Below are 14,619 nucleotides of genomic sequence, written 5' to 3' on the forward strand. Positions count from 1 at the left end.
GAGTTCCTTTCATATACATTTCCTCTTCAAATCCCAAATGGTTGGAGATGAAATTAAATTCCTCACTGAAGAACTGGATAAGTTTGTTTATATCATCTACAAAATTTTGAGCCACATCATCAAATTGATGCATTGTTCAAAATTTCATTATATTATGTCTTCCAGTTCTGTAGTACTGTCTCAAGTTAAGCAACCACCCACTGCTTCCCTCAAAATCTCTGTAACCTATATAACATTATGTGCATAACTGAAATGTGCAAACAACAGTTCTTGTAACAAGTATGCCTGTCCTCCTTCGAATATCTGTAGTTTTTCTTAAGCACTACACAGTCATATTGCTGCAGACTTATTCAAATATGTTCATAATTGTTCCCTACTGTGCTATGGATGATCTTTGATGTATGGAATTATGTTTAGTATCCACTCCTTGGACTATGATTGTCCTTTACTACGTTTCACTGGGGATGGGATTTGTGGCTCCCTGCCTGACAAGGATGATGAACTACATGGCTTGACACCTGTTTCAATTCATTTGTAAGCATGTATCATTAACATTGTATTTCTCATGTACATTGTCAGCACAGTCAAGCAGATACAACATCACTCATTCCACTGACTAATCTTGCAGAAACATTAATATTTGATCCACTACTTCTTTCTCACTCTGTGGAATTCCTTGGATTCCTGTGTGACAAGACATCAAGTTGCAACTCTTGCTGCAGGTATAATATGATGTTTGCTTTGTTTATCACTGCCATTACTCTGCTTTGTATCAACACCAACACCACTAGCACTGTAGCACCATTGTGAGTTACCTGTTGACTATGCATTTCAATTACACGCCACTGCCTTACGCTGTGCTCACCATTGGATACTTTCAGTTCTGCCCTTATTGCAATTAGCAGCCAATGTTGTGGTTGCATGGTGGACAATATGTGGGGCATCAAATGCTGTAAACATCATAACATCATTGATTCATTCACTCATTCATTTAGCATGTTCAATAGATCCTGCCATTTAGGATATACAACAATACAAGAAATACAGGGTGGGCCTAAAGTGTTTGTACAATTATCAGCATTAATTTTATAAAAAAACTCTAGAACTTTCAAATTGTGTTCTTTGTGACAAATGAAAGACTAAATCATCAAGTTTGTCTGCATATCTTTGTTGCATATAGAAGCTGAGTAGAGAGCACTGTAACTGCTTTTGTTGTAAAATGGTGTCACATGGGAGTGTTCTATGGCATCACAATACAAAATTTCTAATCACTGTGCAGCAAAATTTTAAAGGCAATATGGTACCAAAGCACCTGATAAAAAGAGTGTTGTTGCATGTTAGATGAAACTTAAACAGACTTACGGTGTGTTGGGTCTTCCATGAATAGGGTGGCCTTCAGTGAGTGAACAAAATGTTGTAGATGTGCAACAAGTGTTATTATTGAGCCCTTCCAAATCTACTCAATGAATTTATGGTTACTTAGGGATTTCTAGGACCACAATTCAAAGAATCTGTGTGCATGTAAGTTCCAGACAGGACACACTTACAACCATGTGATGGGGCGTGTTGATCAGCTTTTGTGACTCATATATTGGCTTCAATTGATACCAGCAGTGAGTAGTACCACCTGAATGTGGCCCAAAGGCCAAAATTGCAATAGTGGAATAAATAATTTCTGCAGTCGACAGTGAATATGATATCCTTTAAAAAATTCTACAGGATTGTAAACTCTGACTATGGGAAAGTAATTCAATGAATTTGTTTTTCAGATGAGTCTACTTTCCACACATTAGTAAAGTTAACAAGCACAGTGTGAGGATATATGGTCTGGAATATCCATATGTTGCCTTAGATCACTTTCAGAATTTCCCTAAAATAAATGACTGGTACAATTTAATGTGCAACAAATTGGCTCTTTCTTTTTGTTGAAAAATCTTTGACAGGTAACATCTGTCTGCATATGCTAGAGCAGTTTGCATAACTGCAACTGAAAGACTTGCAGTTTGACTGATTTTCCAACAAGATTGTGCACTGTCACTTTGGGGTTAAAATTTTTGTTGATGAAACATTTCTTTACAGGTGGATTGGGTATGATAGTCCCACTGCCTGGCCTGCAAGATCAATGGATATAATGTCTTTAGATTTCTTTTTGTGGGGCTATGTAAAGGACTCATTTTATGCTACATGAATACATGACCTGGATACATTAAGAAGAAGAATAATGGATGCTGTTGATGGTGTTACATCAGGAATGTTGTTAGACATGTGGCATGAAACTGAATATTGATTAGGCTTCTTTGAGCAATAAATGGTGCACATATTGAGGCTTATTGACATCATAACAAAACCATGGTGATTTATTTTTTATTTGTTACAAACCACAAATTTTCAAAACCCATAGTTTTTGTAAAATAAATGTTAATAATTATACAGAGACTTCAGACCCACCCTGTACAACAATAAAGTGGAGCAGCTGTTAGGTACTACACTGATAATTACCTGCTTACTAACAGTGCTTACTCAAGGTAATTTTAACATAGTAAAATTTACTGTCAAATTATTACTTCAGAACACATTGCTGCTCCCTCAGTTACACTAAATACTGTCTGTGATTTATGCTGTTTAATTGTAGTGCTGTACTATTAGTTTAACAACTACTTGAACACATTGGTATCTTCCACAAAATAATACAAATCAGTATGATTTAAGAGTGGAACACTTTGGAAATGAACATTCCTACAATCCTCCTTCCCAAACACCTGACAACTATAACATCCATGCGATAAATTTTAGCTATAGTGTGACAAGAAGCCTGTAACAGTTATAAACATCATCTATCGACATAAAAAAAATGAAAATGATGATAAATATTAATTATTTATATAATATTCTATGATGTAATTGGACATACTGATGTGTATTATACGAAGACAATGATAATTGTAAATTCCTTTTACAATCTGCGTTTGTCTTCCTTTTTTTTTACCTTTTGTTGGTTGGCTTTTGTAGGTTGCGGACGCATATCGAACTGAAGTCTGTAAAAAGTTGTAATTATTTGTTAATTATTACTTGAAAATAGAGTTCATTATTATTATAAACATGAGTGAATAATTATTTGTAACTTTAATTCCTCTCTCAGTAACCATTATGTGTGTTAATTATTTCTTTCCGCTGCAAGTAGCACAGCCATTGATGACAGCGTATTTACTTATTTGCTCTAACATTAGAAAGTCTCTATCAATTGTCTGCTGCCATCTTAACAATTATCTCAGCAGTAAATTCAAATTTAAATTACGCAATTCTGCAGAGTATATGCTGAAGGTAATACAATGTGTAAAAATAAATGTGCACTGGTGGTCCCGAACTCATTTTAATGAAAATGATTCGAATCAGATTGGTTCTTTAAAAAACAGGTCTCATAGCACGGTCCTTATAAGTAACTTTTCTAGCTGATGTATGGAGCTGAAATTAATTGTACCCCATAACTGTAAATGTTATGTTTGTGGTAAAATAATTAGCAGTAATAATTTGATAATTTTATGTATGGATTAGTTTATAAGGTTTTCTGACAAGTATTACACTGTAATATTCTTGAATTATTTGAAGAAGGAGTAGAGAATCCCCATGATAAATGTATTTTTTACTCTAAAAGAGATCAATAACTTGATAAAAACTTGAGTGATATTGCATTAAATGTGAGGAATTTTACCTTTCTATATGTAGCATAGGAATCATTAAAATGCTTAAATCATATATTTGTTCATGTGTAAGAATGGATATAACAAAAATATGTGTTGTGTGAGTTGTGTGTGTGTGTGAGACGGTGGTGGGTGGGGGGCGGGGGAGGGGGGGGGGGGGGGGGGGGAGGTTAAGCGAAATATGAATGTGTACTGATTTATGTACCCGGTTTCATACAAAGTCATTTAAAATGCTCTTATGAGGAAAATTCTGGTTAGATAAACCGAACATGGACATCTGTCCCTAAAACATGGTAAATAACAATCCCAATAAAAAAATAAAAAATATAAATATATGTATCTGTAATACTGTAATAAAAATGGAAATATACTGTTATCTGGACAGTTCACTAATGATCTCATGGTCAAGATAATGTAGCAGATTCTGAAAGTTTTATATTGTCTCAAGTTCATGTGACAGTGTAAAATTTTAAATTTTGTTGTTCAGTCATGGTAATATGAACTTATGTGCAAGTGTACCAGACCTCATAACTTGAAAAGTGCCATTTGCATATAGATTGCCTGTTAAGTACTGTGGAAAACTACTGACAGCAATCAGAACAGTGAAACGTGTTTCGCAGGAACTAGGGGACGCATGAAGAACTGTGATTTACATTGTGAATAATGATGAATAGCGATAAAAACTGTGATCACGTAACCATATGAAAGCTCTTGGAGTGTCAAAGTTAGCTGCAATGCTATGAATGTTGAGTACTATTGACTGTATTAATAATTAACTTGAACTGATGACCTTTAGTAGTTTGATATGAAGCATCTCCACGTGCCAAATTTAATGTGATGGACTGTACAGCCAGCCGGGCGGCAAAACAATGCAACATTGGCAATGCAGCGCGTCGCGAAAATAATTACATTCCACTTAAGTAAACGAAGCACACTATGGACACTTGTATGATTAACGATGCAGTGTTCAAAATGTGCATATTGTGATAAACTTACATGTGAATCACTACATTATGCTGAACAGTGTCAAAATACAGAACATACTCCAAAAACAGTCTAATTCCATCTGTGTGAATGCAAGTGAAATGGACACTAATAAACTTTTCCACAGAATGAGAATAGTAATTATCTTGTCATTGATGCTTATATTTTGACATTTCATGTACCTGAGGGACGTGGGAAAGGAGAAACAAGACCTTCTAGCCAGCAGCAGATCCTAACCACGATGCAGCCGACGCCCCACCAACTTGGCCGAGGACAGTCCAGTAGCAGCCACTACCTGTCTGCGGTCCAACGGCTCGACACGAGGGCGATCTTATGACGTCAGCAACAAATTCTTATGACATTTGATAAATGAGTCATGTTGGAAATTGTTATGTTATACCACCATGAAAAAACATTCATTATATCAGATGCTTACAACAGAGTCATAAATTTGCATTTTCCAGCATATTTTATTACAATTACATCAAGACTGACTGTTAAAAAGTAGGTGTCTGTATTTTCTTGAAGACCCTTGGATGGTTTTATTCCTGGTTTTCCGAGTCCAGAGAACCCAAATGGGGGGGGGGGGGGGGGGGATAAGTTAATCTGGGAAGTATCCACAGCAATTTCAGAGATAATACAGTCACTGAAGTCATTTAAAGTACTCAATTCAACTATAATTTTATCGTGTGTAAAACAACATTGAAACTAAACATTTGCATCTTGAGAGTAGCAAATGTACATAAATTAGGTGGACTGATAAAAAAAAATACAATAGATAAACAATTTTTTTTCTCAGCCCAAGGGGCATTGTAACATCCACAAGATAAATTTTAGCTACAGTGCAATGAGCCTGTAACAGCTATAAACATTATCTATTCGACATATAAAAAAAATAATAAAAATGATGATAAATATTAATTATTTATGTAATACTCTGTGATGTAATTGGACATATCGATGTGTATTATACAAAGACAATGATAATTGTAAATTCCTTTTACGATCTGCGTTTGTCTTCTTCTTTTTTTACCTTTTGTTGGTTGGCTATTGTAGGTTGCGGTCGCATATTGAACTGAGGTCTGTCTAGAAATTGTAATTATTTGTTAATTATTACTTGAAAATAGAGTTCATTATTATTATAAAGATGAGTGAATAATTATTTGTAACTTTAATTCCTCTCTCACTAAGCATTATTTGTGTTAATTATTTCTTTCCGCTCCAAGGAGTGCAGCCATTGATGATAGCGATTTGTATCGCATTTTTGTCTGTTTTTTCCTTAGAAACAAATCAGATGTTTGCTTGATGAAGTCTAAATAGTGCACAATATGAAAGTAGATTTTATAGCGTTTAATAAGCATTTTAAATATTTACTTATTTGCTCTAACAATAGAAAGTCTCTATCAATTGTTTGCTGCCATCTTAACAATTATCTCAGTGGTAAATTCAAATTTAAATTACGCAATTCTGCAGAGTAAATGCTGAAGGTAATACAAATGTGTAAAAATAAATGTGCACTGGTGGTCCCGATCTCATTTTAATGAAAATGATTCGAATCAGATTGGTTCTTTAAAAACAGTGCTCATAGCATGATCCTTATAAGAAACTTTTCTAGCTGATGTATGGAGCTGAAATTAATTATGCACGAGTTGTGAAGAATATTGTTTCAGGTAACATACGTCAGTGTTGTGCGCGGCTGATATTTGGTGGTTTTAATGACCATTTTGCTAAAGATAACTGCTTCCATCTTAATCAATAGTTGTATTGAATCTGTTGTATGAACTGTTATTTAGTGACACTTACACAACTTACAGACAACACTTTAACACGACGTTAACTTGGAGTTCTTTAGCAACTTGATCAAATCTTAAGTCAGGAGAAAAATTATTTAGTCATTACTCAATGTAATGAAATAAGATTATCATTTCCATTTACAGATTAGTTAAATACCAAACAACTGAATAACACAGTGAATGCCACACAACAATCTGAAGTTATAGACTTCAGACGATCATAATGCATAGGAGTGGCTAACTAGGCATGTTTGTAGTTATATTTTGAATGTAGATGGATTCTCAATTTCTTGCTCTATATTAGACATACTGTGTTGAAGCCCTTTGCACTAGAATAGTAAATGTGAAAATCAAACAATGGAAAATCCAAGATGGAATGTAACAATATTATGAAAAGGGGAGTTCCCATTCACCATATAGTGGAGACACTGAGCCATTTGTTGGCCTTTTTGTTGTGCCTATTGTGAGAATACAAGCTGTGGCAGGAGTATAGAGCAGCAGTTTTCCGCCATGGAGCATGTGGCTGGCAGTTGCTATGGGGCCATGGTGAGTGGCTAGTGTTTATGCAGTCTTGAAAAAACCCTAGTGGACACTTGGCAGGGCCACATATGCCCGTGTCTGCACACTTGGAGAAATTTATATGCCGAGGAAAAATTAATAAAAACAGAACTAAGCATGACACAGAGATGCGAGTTGGCACTCTCCGGCAGGAAACTGCCACTCTAAACTCCTGCCACAGCTTCTACACTCACACTATCTGTGACTCAGCATCTCCACTATATGGTGAGTGGCAACTTATCTTTTCATAATATTGTTAATACTAAAAGTAAACCTGTTATAACGTCAAGTTGAACACATATATTTCAGAACGACACAACACATATCAACCACAGAGTAAGTTGACAAGCAAGACATGTGCACGAGTTAACATTCGAATGAGCTCTGAGTCCCAGTCTAGCGGCCACTGCTCGGCTGGCCACTTAGGTGGCGCAGCTGCTGCATAGCTGGCAGACAGCGCTGCACGTAGAGGATGCACGTAATTGGGAGGCGGCACTTTGAATGATCGGCGAGTCACAACACTTTTCCCCTCTTTGAAATTGTTGCACTGGTCCTGATGGAGGTGTCCTGGAGATGGCTAATGTCCATAGGCGTTGTTTGACTTGCCGTGAAGTCTCGAGGAGGAGGCTTCCCGTACGGATGAAGTGTCCCCGATGATAACGGGTCGAGATGACAGGAGACGTAGCGGTTGAATCTGCTGGGGCCTCATGCACCAATCTGCCCATTGTGGCAAGTCCAGTTGATATAACAGGAGACATGGGGGATGTGTCGGCATCCATTGGAGGAGGAGGTGAGTAGATTGGCTCTGACAGAGGATGGTCATCCGGTTCCTGCATGGGCACGTCTCCTGGTGGTGTCCGTTCTTGTACTGGCACTGAGATGATGGTGAGAGGGCTGCGTTGTGAGTAATGAGGGATACCAAGATCCCGAGCATCAGGTAGAGCTGAAGGTGGTGTAGCGGCATTCGGAACAGGTGTTGCCAGCACACAAGGCTGAAGCTGGTCCGAATGACACACTGCAACACCCGTGTCCATCTGGATTTCATAAAGGCGTTGGCCACGGTGTCATAAGATGCGGCCCGGGCTCCATTTTGGCCGCCTGCCATAGCCCCGTACCCAGACTAGGTCGTCGGCGGTGAACCGGCCAAGTGAAGGCACCCGCAGCCACGAGGTGGAAGGCGGGGCCGTGACATGCATAACGCCGTGACGAGCACACAAAAATCCACAAATTTGGAAGAGGCAAATTGCGGACCATTATCAGTAACAAGAGTAGAGGAAAGGCCTTCCAAAGAAAAAATGTTGGCGAGAGCACTGGTGGTTTTCTCGGTGGTATGCGATGTGCAACGGACAATGAAAGGAAAGTTAGAGTAGGTGTTAATTACAAGGAGCCAATAAGTACCTAAAAAGGGTCCCACAAATTCAGCATGAATGCGCTCCCAGGGCTTCACAGGCGAAGGCCACAGTGACAAAGATGACTTTGGGGCAGCGGCCTGTGACGCACAAGGGCCGCAGGCAGCGACCATGTGTGTTATTTCAGAGTCGATGCCAGGCCAGTACACATGACGGCGCACCACAGAATTTGTGCGAGACACACCCCAGTGCTCTTGGTGAAGGAGGCGCAAGACCGAAGCACGCAAAGACACAGGTACCACAAACCACAGCGAAGCATTGTCAGTGGAAAGGAGGGTAACATCATCCCTATCTGTGAGGCGGTAGCCCAAAGCTTAGTAGTTCTGCAATGGATCAGAAGTCTTAGTGGACAGGCGATCTGGCCAACCCTTCTGAATACAGCGTAAAACCTGGGAGAGGGTAGGGTCAGAACCAGTAGCAGCTGCTAGCCTGTCCCCAGTGATGGGGAACCCATCCACAACCTGCTGCTCGGCAACATCCAGGTGGAAACACAAAAGTTCTTCCCTATTGAATGCCAGATCAGGACCCATGGGAAGGCGAGACAGAGCATCAGCATTTGCATGTTGAGCTGTTGGCTGGAAATGAATCTCATAATTGAAATGAGACAAGTAAAGAGTCCAATGCTGGAGGCGGTGTGCAGCCTTGTCAGGAAGTGACGTTGATGGATGAAAAAAGGAAACAAGTGGTTTGTGATCTGTAACAAGATGAAATTTTGAGCCATAGAGAAAAAAAAAAAAACTTATGAAGAGCATAAATAATGGCCAAAGCTTCTTTTTCAATTTGAGAATACTTATGTTGGGCATCCGTGAGCATTTTGGAGGCATAAGCAATGGGTTGTTCTGAACCGTCAGAAAAACGGTGTGCAAGGACTGCACCGACCCCAATGTGAAATCATCCAAATTTTGTCTCCTAGCCATGTGAAGAACATTACCACAGTGCTCTGTAACTGCTTGCTGATTTACACACACTCTCTTCTCCCATTCCTTCCTATTCCTTCCAATGCCTCGTGTTGCGATGTGCGATGACTGTCCGATGAGTCCTTCCATAATAATTACAGTCAACTGCGATGACTGTGTGATGATAACTAGCCGATTGGAGCTGTGGGTCCGTCTTTATCCACTGTTATCGGATGATGTTTGTTTGCGAACTACTTGTCTGACGTCATGCAGAGTAGGATGTAGTCCCTCTGTTGAGCACTCTCGGTAGTTTCAGAGTATAATTATGGTGGATGGATTGTGCTGTCTGTATGATGCATTGTGGAAGCATATGCACAATCTATGTGGCGTCTGTGTGGCAGCACACTGGAGTCTGGCCCTATCGTGTGGCGCCCTCTGTGTACCATATCTGACGGTTGACGTACCGATGATATTGAGTGGATCGTTTTCTCGAGGCCCCACCTAATGAAGTAACTCTGGTTGATTTCATTTTAGGCAGTATCAAGGACAGGCAGCGTAGTGGATGTAAAGAAGACGCTGCATCGTCTGAGCAGTCTTAAATGAAATCCTTTAGCAAAAGTACAGTACACTCGTGCTTCGCAACGAAACTTAAAGAAGAATCTTTGCATACTGCCACTTTTTAGGGCTCTGTACCGCTATCAGTAAAAGCTTCCACCCCTATAGGATCACTTTGTCAATAAATTAGTTTTTCGTAGCCAATAATTCAAATATTAATGATACATATCGAATGATACAAATCAATTTCGTCAAGTTTTTAATAAACAAAGAGAAATCAACGAATAAGTACATCCCAGCCACATAAATTCAATGTTAGTTTGCATTCGTAAAAATAAGATTTTGGCGCTTAATTCTGTCACTGTCGTGAAGTTCCAAAAATACTTCTGTCAATGTGGGAAAAAAAAAAAAAAAAAAAAAATTACTAACAGCGCCATCTATTCATTCTCTGGTGCACTACAAAACTAACAGCGCCATCTAATAGTTCTTTGGTGTAGTATGTCGTCACTAAGGTAAACGTGAGAAATGATGAGCTGAGTAGGCTCCTAAAACTTTAAATTACGATTTGTTCTGTGATCTGATTTTGACGAAATATAGGTTTATGTTGGCCCAATTTACGCTTCGGTTACTGGCGAAACTCTCATTAAAATTCATCTGGAGTTTTGGAGATTAGCGTGTCCAAACAAGTGAACAGACATGACGGATTTAGATATAATGTAAACCACAATATTTTTTCCATAATCCGATTTTTATGAAATAAAACCGATATGTTGCCCCAAGCTGCGCTCAAGTTACCTGTGAAAACCCCATGAAAATTCGTCTAGTGATTTTGGAGATAAGTTTGTTCAAGCAGACATGATGGTTTTGTAGTTTTATTGTTAGTATAGATATGTGAAAGGAAACTCTAATCTCATTAAGTTGCAAACTTGTTTAAAATCTCAGTTTGGATACATGAAAATCATGGATAGTGTGTGGTTACAGTAGGACAAAGCTCCAGGTGTTTAGGTGCGTGCGTTCCTTCGGAGGCCCCTGGGTATGATGTAGTTCCATATCCAGCCCCATTGGTGATGCAGTGTAACACACTCCAGTGTGTGATGCCAACCGTTGCTAGTCAAGCAGCATTCATGTACCCAATCTTGTGACTTCGGTTTTACATATCTTATGGAAAAGAATGACCATCAGAGATTTTTTTTTTTTTTTTTTGTGACAATGATATATCAGCTGGTCTGCCTCCTGTATCATTATATCCAAATGGTTTATAAATGTTAATCTATATTCAGATCCGATGATGGCACCTTTAGTGTTTTGAAACCGGTTATCCAGTAAACAGTATTTAAGCGATCTTGGCTTTTGAATTATTTCTACCATTGGTGATGGTAAATTCCTTTGGGACCAAACTGCTGAGGTGCAGTACAGAGGTGTCTGTAGCAAGAACAAGATGTTGGCCAGGTCGATAAGTAACCAGGCATGGGGCCTGTTTCAGCACAGTCTTCAATTTCTGGAAAGCCACATCGCATGATGCAGACCAGTGAAAAGGCATGTTTTTATGCAACAGGCGATGCAACGGCTGAGCCACCGAAGCCGCAGATGGTAAAAACTTGTGATAGTATTCTAATTTCCCCAAGAAGGCCTGCAGTTCCTTAACAGATGTAGGGCATGGAAGGGCATCGATTGCAGCGACAGTTTGCTGAAGAGGACAAATACCATCCCGAGGGAGTTGAAACCCCAAGTACGTGATAGATGCATGAAAAAATGTGATTTCTGAAGATTGCACTTAAGACCGGCAGTCTGTAAGACATGAAAAAGTGTGTGGAGATTTTGAAGATGTTCTTCAGTGGTGGAGCCAGTGACAACAATGTCGTCCATGTAATTGATACACCCAGGGACAGGGAGCAATAATTGTTCCAAGAATCGCTGAAAGAGAGCAGGGGCGCTAGCAACCCCAAATGGCAAGCGTTGGTATTGATAAAGGCCGAAAGAAGTGTTAAGGACCAGAAACTTCCGAGAAGCAGCGTCACGAGGAAGTTGATGATAAGCTTCCAACATGTCAATTTTAGAAAAATACTGGCCTCCAGGAAGTTTAGTGAACAGTTCTTCAGATTGGAGCATAGGGTAAGTGTCGATGAGGCATTGAGCATTTACAGTGGCTTTGAAATCGCCACAGAGACGAATATCACCATTTGGCTTAACAACGACAACGACAGGAGAGGACCACTCACTGGAAGTGACAGGAAGCAAGACCCCTGAGATGATCCAGCTCCTGTTTTACCCAATTACGAAGGGACACAGGAATGGGCCGAGCCTGAAAAAACTTAGCAGTGGGTTTCAGCATGATATGAGCTTCAAAGTCGTTTGCACGGCCTAACCCAGGAGAAAAAAGGGATGAAAATGTCATCGACAAGGAATCCAATTGGGCATAAGGAATAGCACCAGAGACGATATTGACAGAGTCATCTATGGAGAACCCAAAAACACGAAAGGCATCGAAACCAAAAAGATTCTCTGCGTTACTCTGGTCGACCACAAATATGGGAACAATGCGAATGACAGATTTGTAAGATACCTCAGCATTAAACTGTCCCAAGAGAGAAATCTTCTGTTTATTGTACGTCCATAATTGTCGAGTGACAGGTGGCAGGAGTGGAGAACCCAACTGAAGATATGTCTGAGAATTAATTATAGTGGCAGCAGAACCGGTATCAACCTGCATGTGAACATCTCGACCAAGGATTTGGACAGTGAGGAATAACTTCCCTGAAAGGGAAGAAGTGCAATTGACAGACAACACAGAATCAGAATCAGCGTCATGTTCATAAACATCGTGTATGCGGTCAGATTTGCAAACAGAAGACACTGACCTTTCTTTTTGCAATTGTGACACACAGCCCAACGTTGGGGGACAATCCTCGCGTGAATGTTTTGTAAAACACCGTGGACATGAAGGAAGTTGCCGGGGGTTTTGCTGCAGTTTCTTAGCGGGTTGTTTATGGTTATGCCGAGGCTGTGCATGGGAGCGCACTGCGGCCACGTTGGCCAGTGTGTACACGCCACACGTGTCGTCAACAGTGCACAGAGGTTGTATTTCCCTGACCCACACCTCTATTTGTGCCCCAGCGGTGCGAGAAATTTCAAAAGACTGCGCAATGGAGAGAACTTCATCTAGAGTAGGATTTGACAACTGAAGGGCACGTTGCCGAACTTCTTTGTCAGGTGACGACCAGATAATAGCATCCCATACCATGGAATTGGCATATGATTCTTTGTGAATGTCAGTAACAAATTGACACTTTCGACTGAAGCCGTGAAGTTCAGCACTCCAAGCACGATAGGATTGATGTGGCTGTTTTTGAAAATGATAAAAGGCAACAGGAGAGGCTACCACATGTGTTTGCTTTTGAAAATAGACAGACAGAAGTGAGCACATTTCAGCAAAGGACAAAGATGCAGGATCCTTCAAAGGAGCCAATTGCAACAACAACCAATACATTTGAGGTGAAATCCAGGAAAGGAACAGAGACTTACATGGTTGTTCGTCTGTGACATGAAATGTCAAGAAGTGCTGTCGAAGATGTTTTTCATAATCAGACCAGTCTTCCGCCGTCTTGTCATAAGGAGGAAAAGGAGGTATAGCCAACAACCAGAAACGCCGCACATTTGATGTCACAACAAAATCATGAATCACCGCTGTTAGAAGCATTTGCTGTTCAAGCAGATTTTGCAATAGTTGCTCAACAGGAGCCATGGAAATCTATGGGTCAACGGTGAAAAGGAAAAATCCCATCCTCGTTGCCAATTGTTATAACGTCAAGTTGAACACATATATTTCAGAACAACACAGCACATATAAATCACAGAGTAAGTTGACAAGCAAGACATGTGCATGCATTAACATTCGAATGAGCACTGATTCCCAGTCTAGCGGCCGCTGCTCGGCTGGCCACTTAGGTGGCGCAGCTGCTGCATGGCTGGCAGACTGCGCCGCACATAAAGGATGCACATAATTGCGCCGCGGCACTTTGAATGATCGGCGAGTCACAACAAAACCATAGTCAAGAAGAAAAAGTCCATATGAAAACATTTTGTCATCTTATGTTGTAGTTGTGAACCTAAATTACAGTTAGCTACAAAATCATTAAAGAGTAAATTTACAGTTAAGTGAGTATAAGACTTCCAAGAGTTTTGAAGCAGTCTGTGGCAGATGTTTGGTTTCCTCCTTTGCTTGGTAATCATATGGTAACTTTTGCTAAATCCATACTTTTTTTACTTTAACTGCAGTTCTCCAGAAGGTAAATCCATACGTAAAGGGGTGAAAGCATGTGAAATAAGCCAACATCCTTACCTTCAAGTCAATAGAATGGAAGAGGTTCATGTAAGTTCAAAATATACAATATGAGTCTGATATTCATGTATAGTTTTTCTTTGTATTTGCTACATATTAGATTATTTTGTAAGAAACTCCAAAAAAATTTTATACATATTGTTTCATGTACTATATGACTCCTAATATTTCTTTCTTTCAGTAATGGATCATTTGTGTTTGGTTGAAAATGAGTAAATTATATCTTTTTAGATTTCTTTGATATAAAAGCTGTGATTTATGTAAGAGTTAATGTCATGCATACTATGATGCAGAATTTTTTTAAGTTTTTTATGGTTTACATAAACATAATTTTTGACAAAGTCACAAAATATTTCTATCATTTATTAATTTCCTTTTCAGTAAAAA

At 39.4% G+C, this 14,619-nt stretch overlaps 1 protein-coding gene across 1 annotated transcript in view; it reads left to right on the forward strand.

Annotated features, from left to right (window-relative positions):
* Window positions 1–5,272: 5,272 nt before the first annotated feature.
* The window catches only part of LOC126356137 (sodium channel protein Nach-like), a 136,398-nt gene continuing 127,051 nt past the window's right edge, over window positions 5,273–14,619 (forward strand). Inside the window, exon 1 of the mRNA XM_050006846.1 lies at window positions 5,273–5,762. The gene's annotated coding sequence lies outside the window, so the exon portion shown is untranslated. The remainder of the gene's footprint in view (window positions 5,763–14,619) is intronic.

Source organism: Schistocerca gregaria, chromosome 3 (assembly GCF_023897955.1).
Source record: "Schistocerca gregaria isolate iqSchGreg1 chromosome 3, iqSchGreg1.2, whole genome shotgun sequence".
In the NCBI taxonomy this organism is placed as follows: domain Eukaryota; kingdom Metazoa; phylum Arthropoda; class Insecta; order Orthoptera; family Acrididae; genus Schistocerca; species Schistocerca gregaria.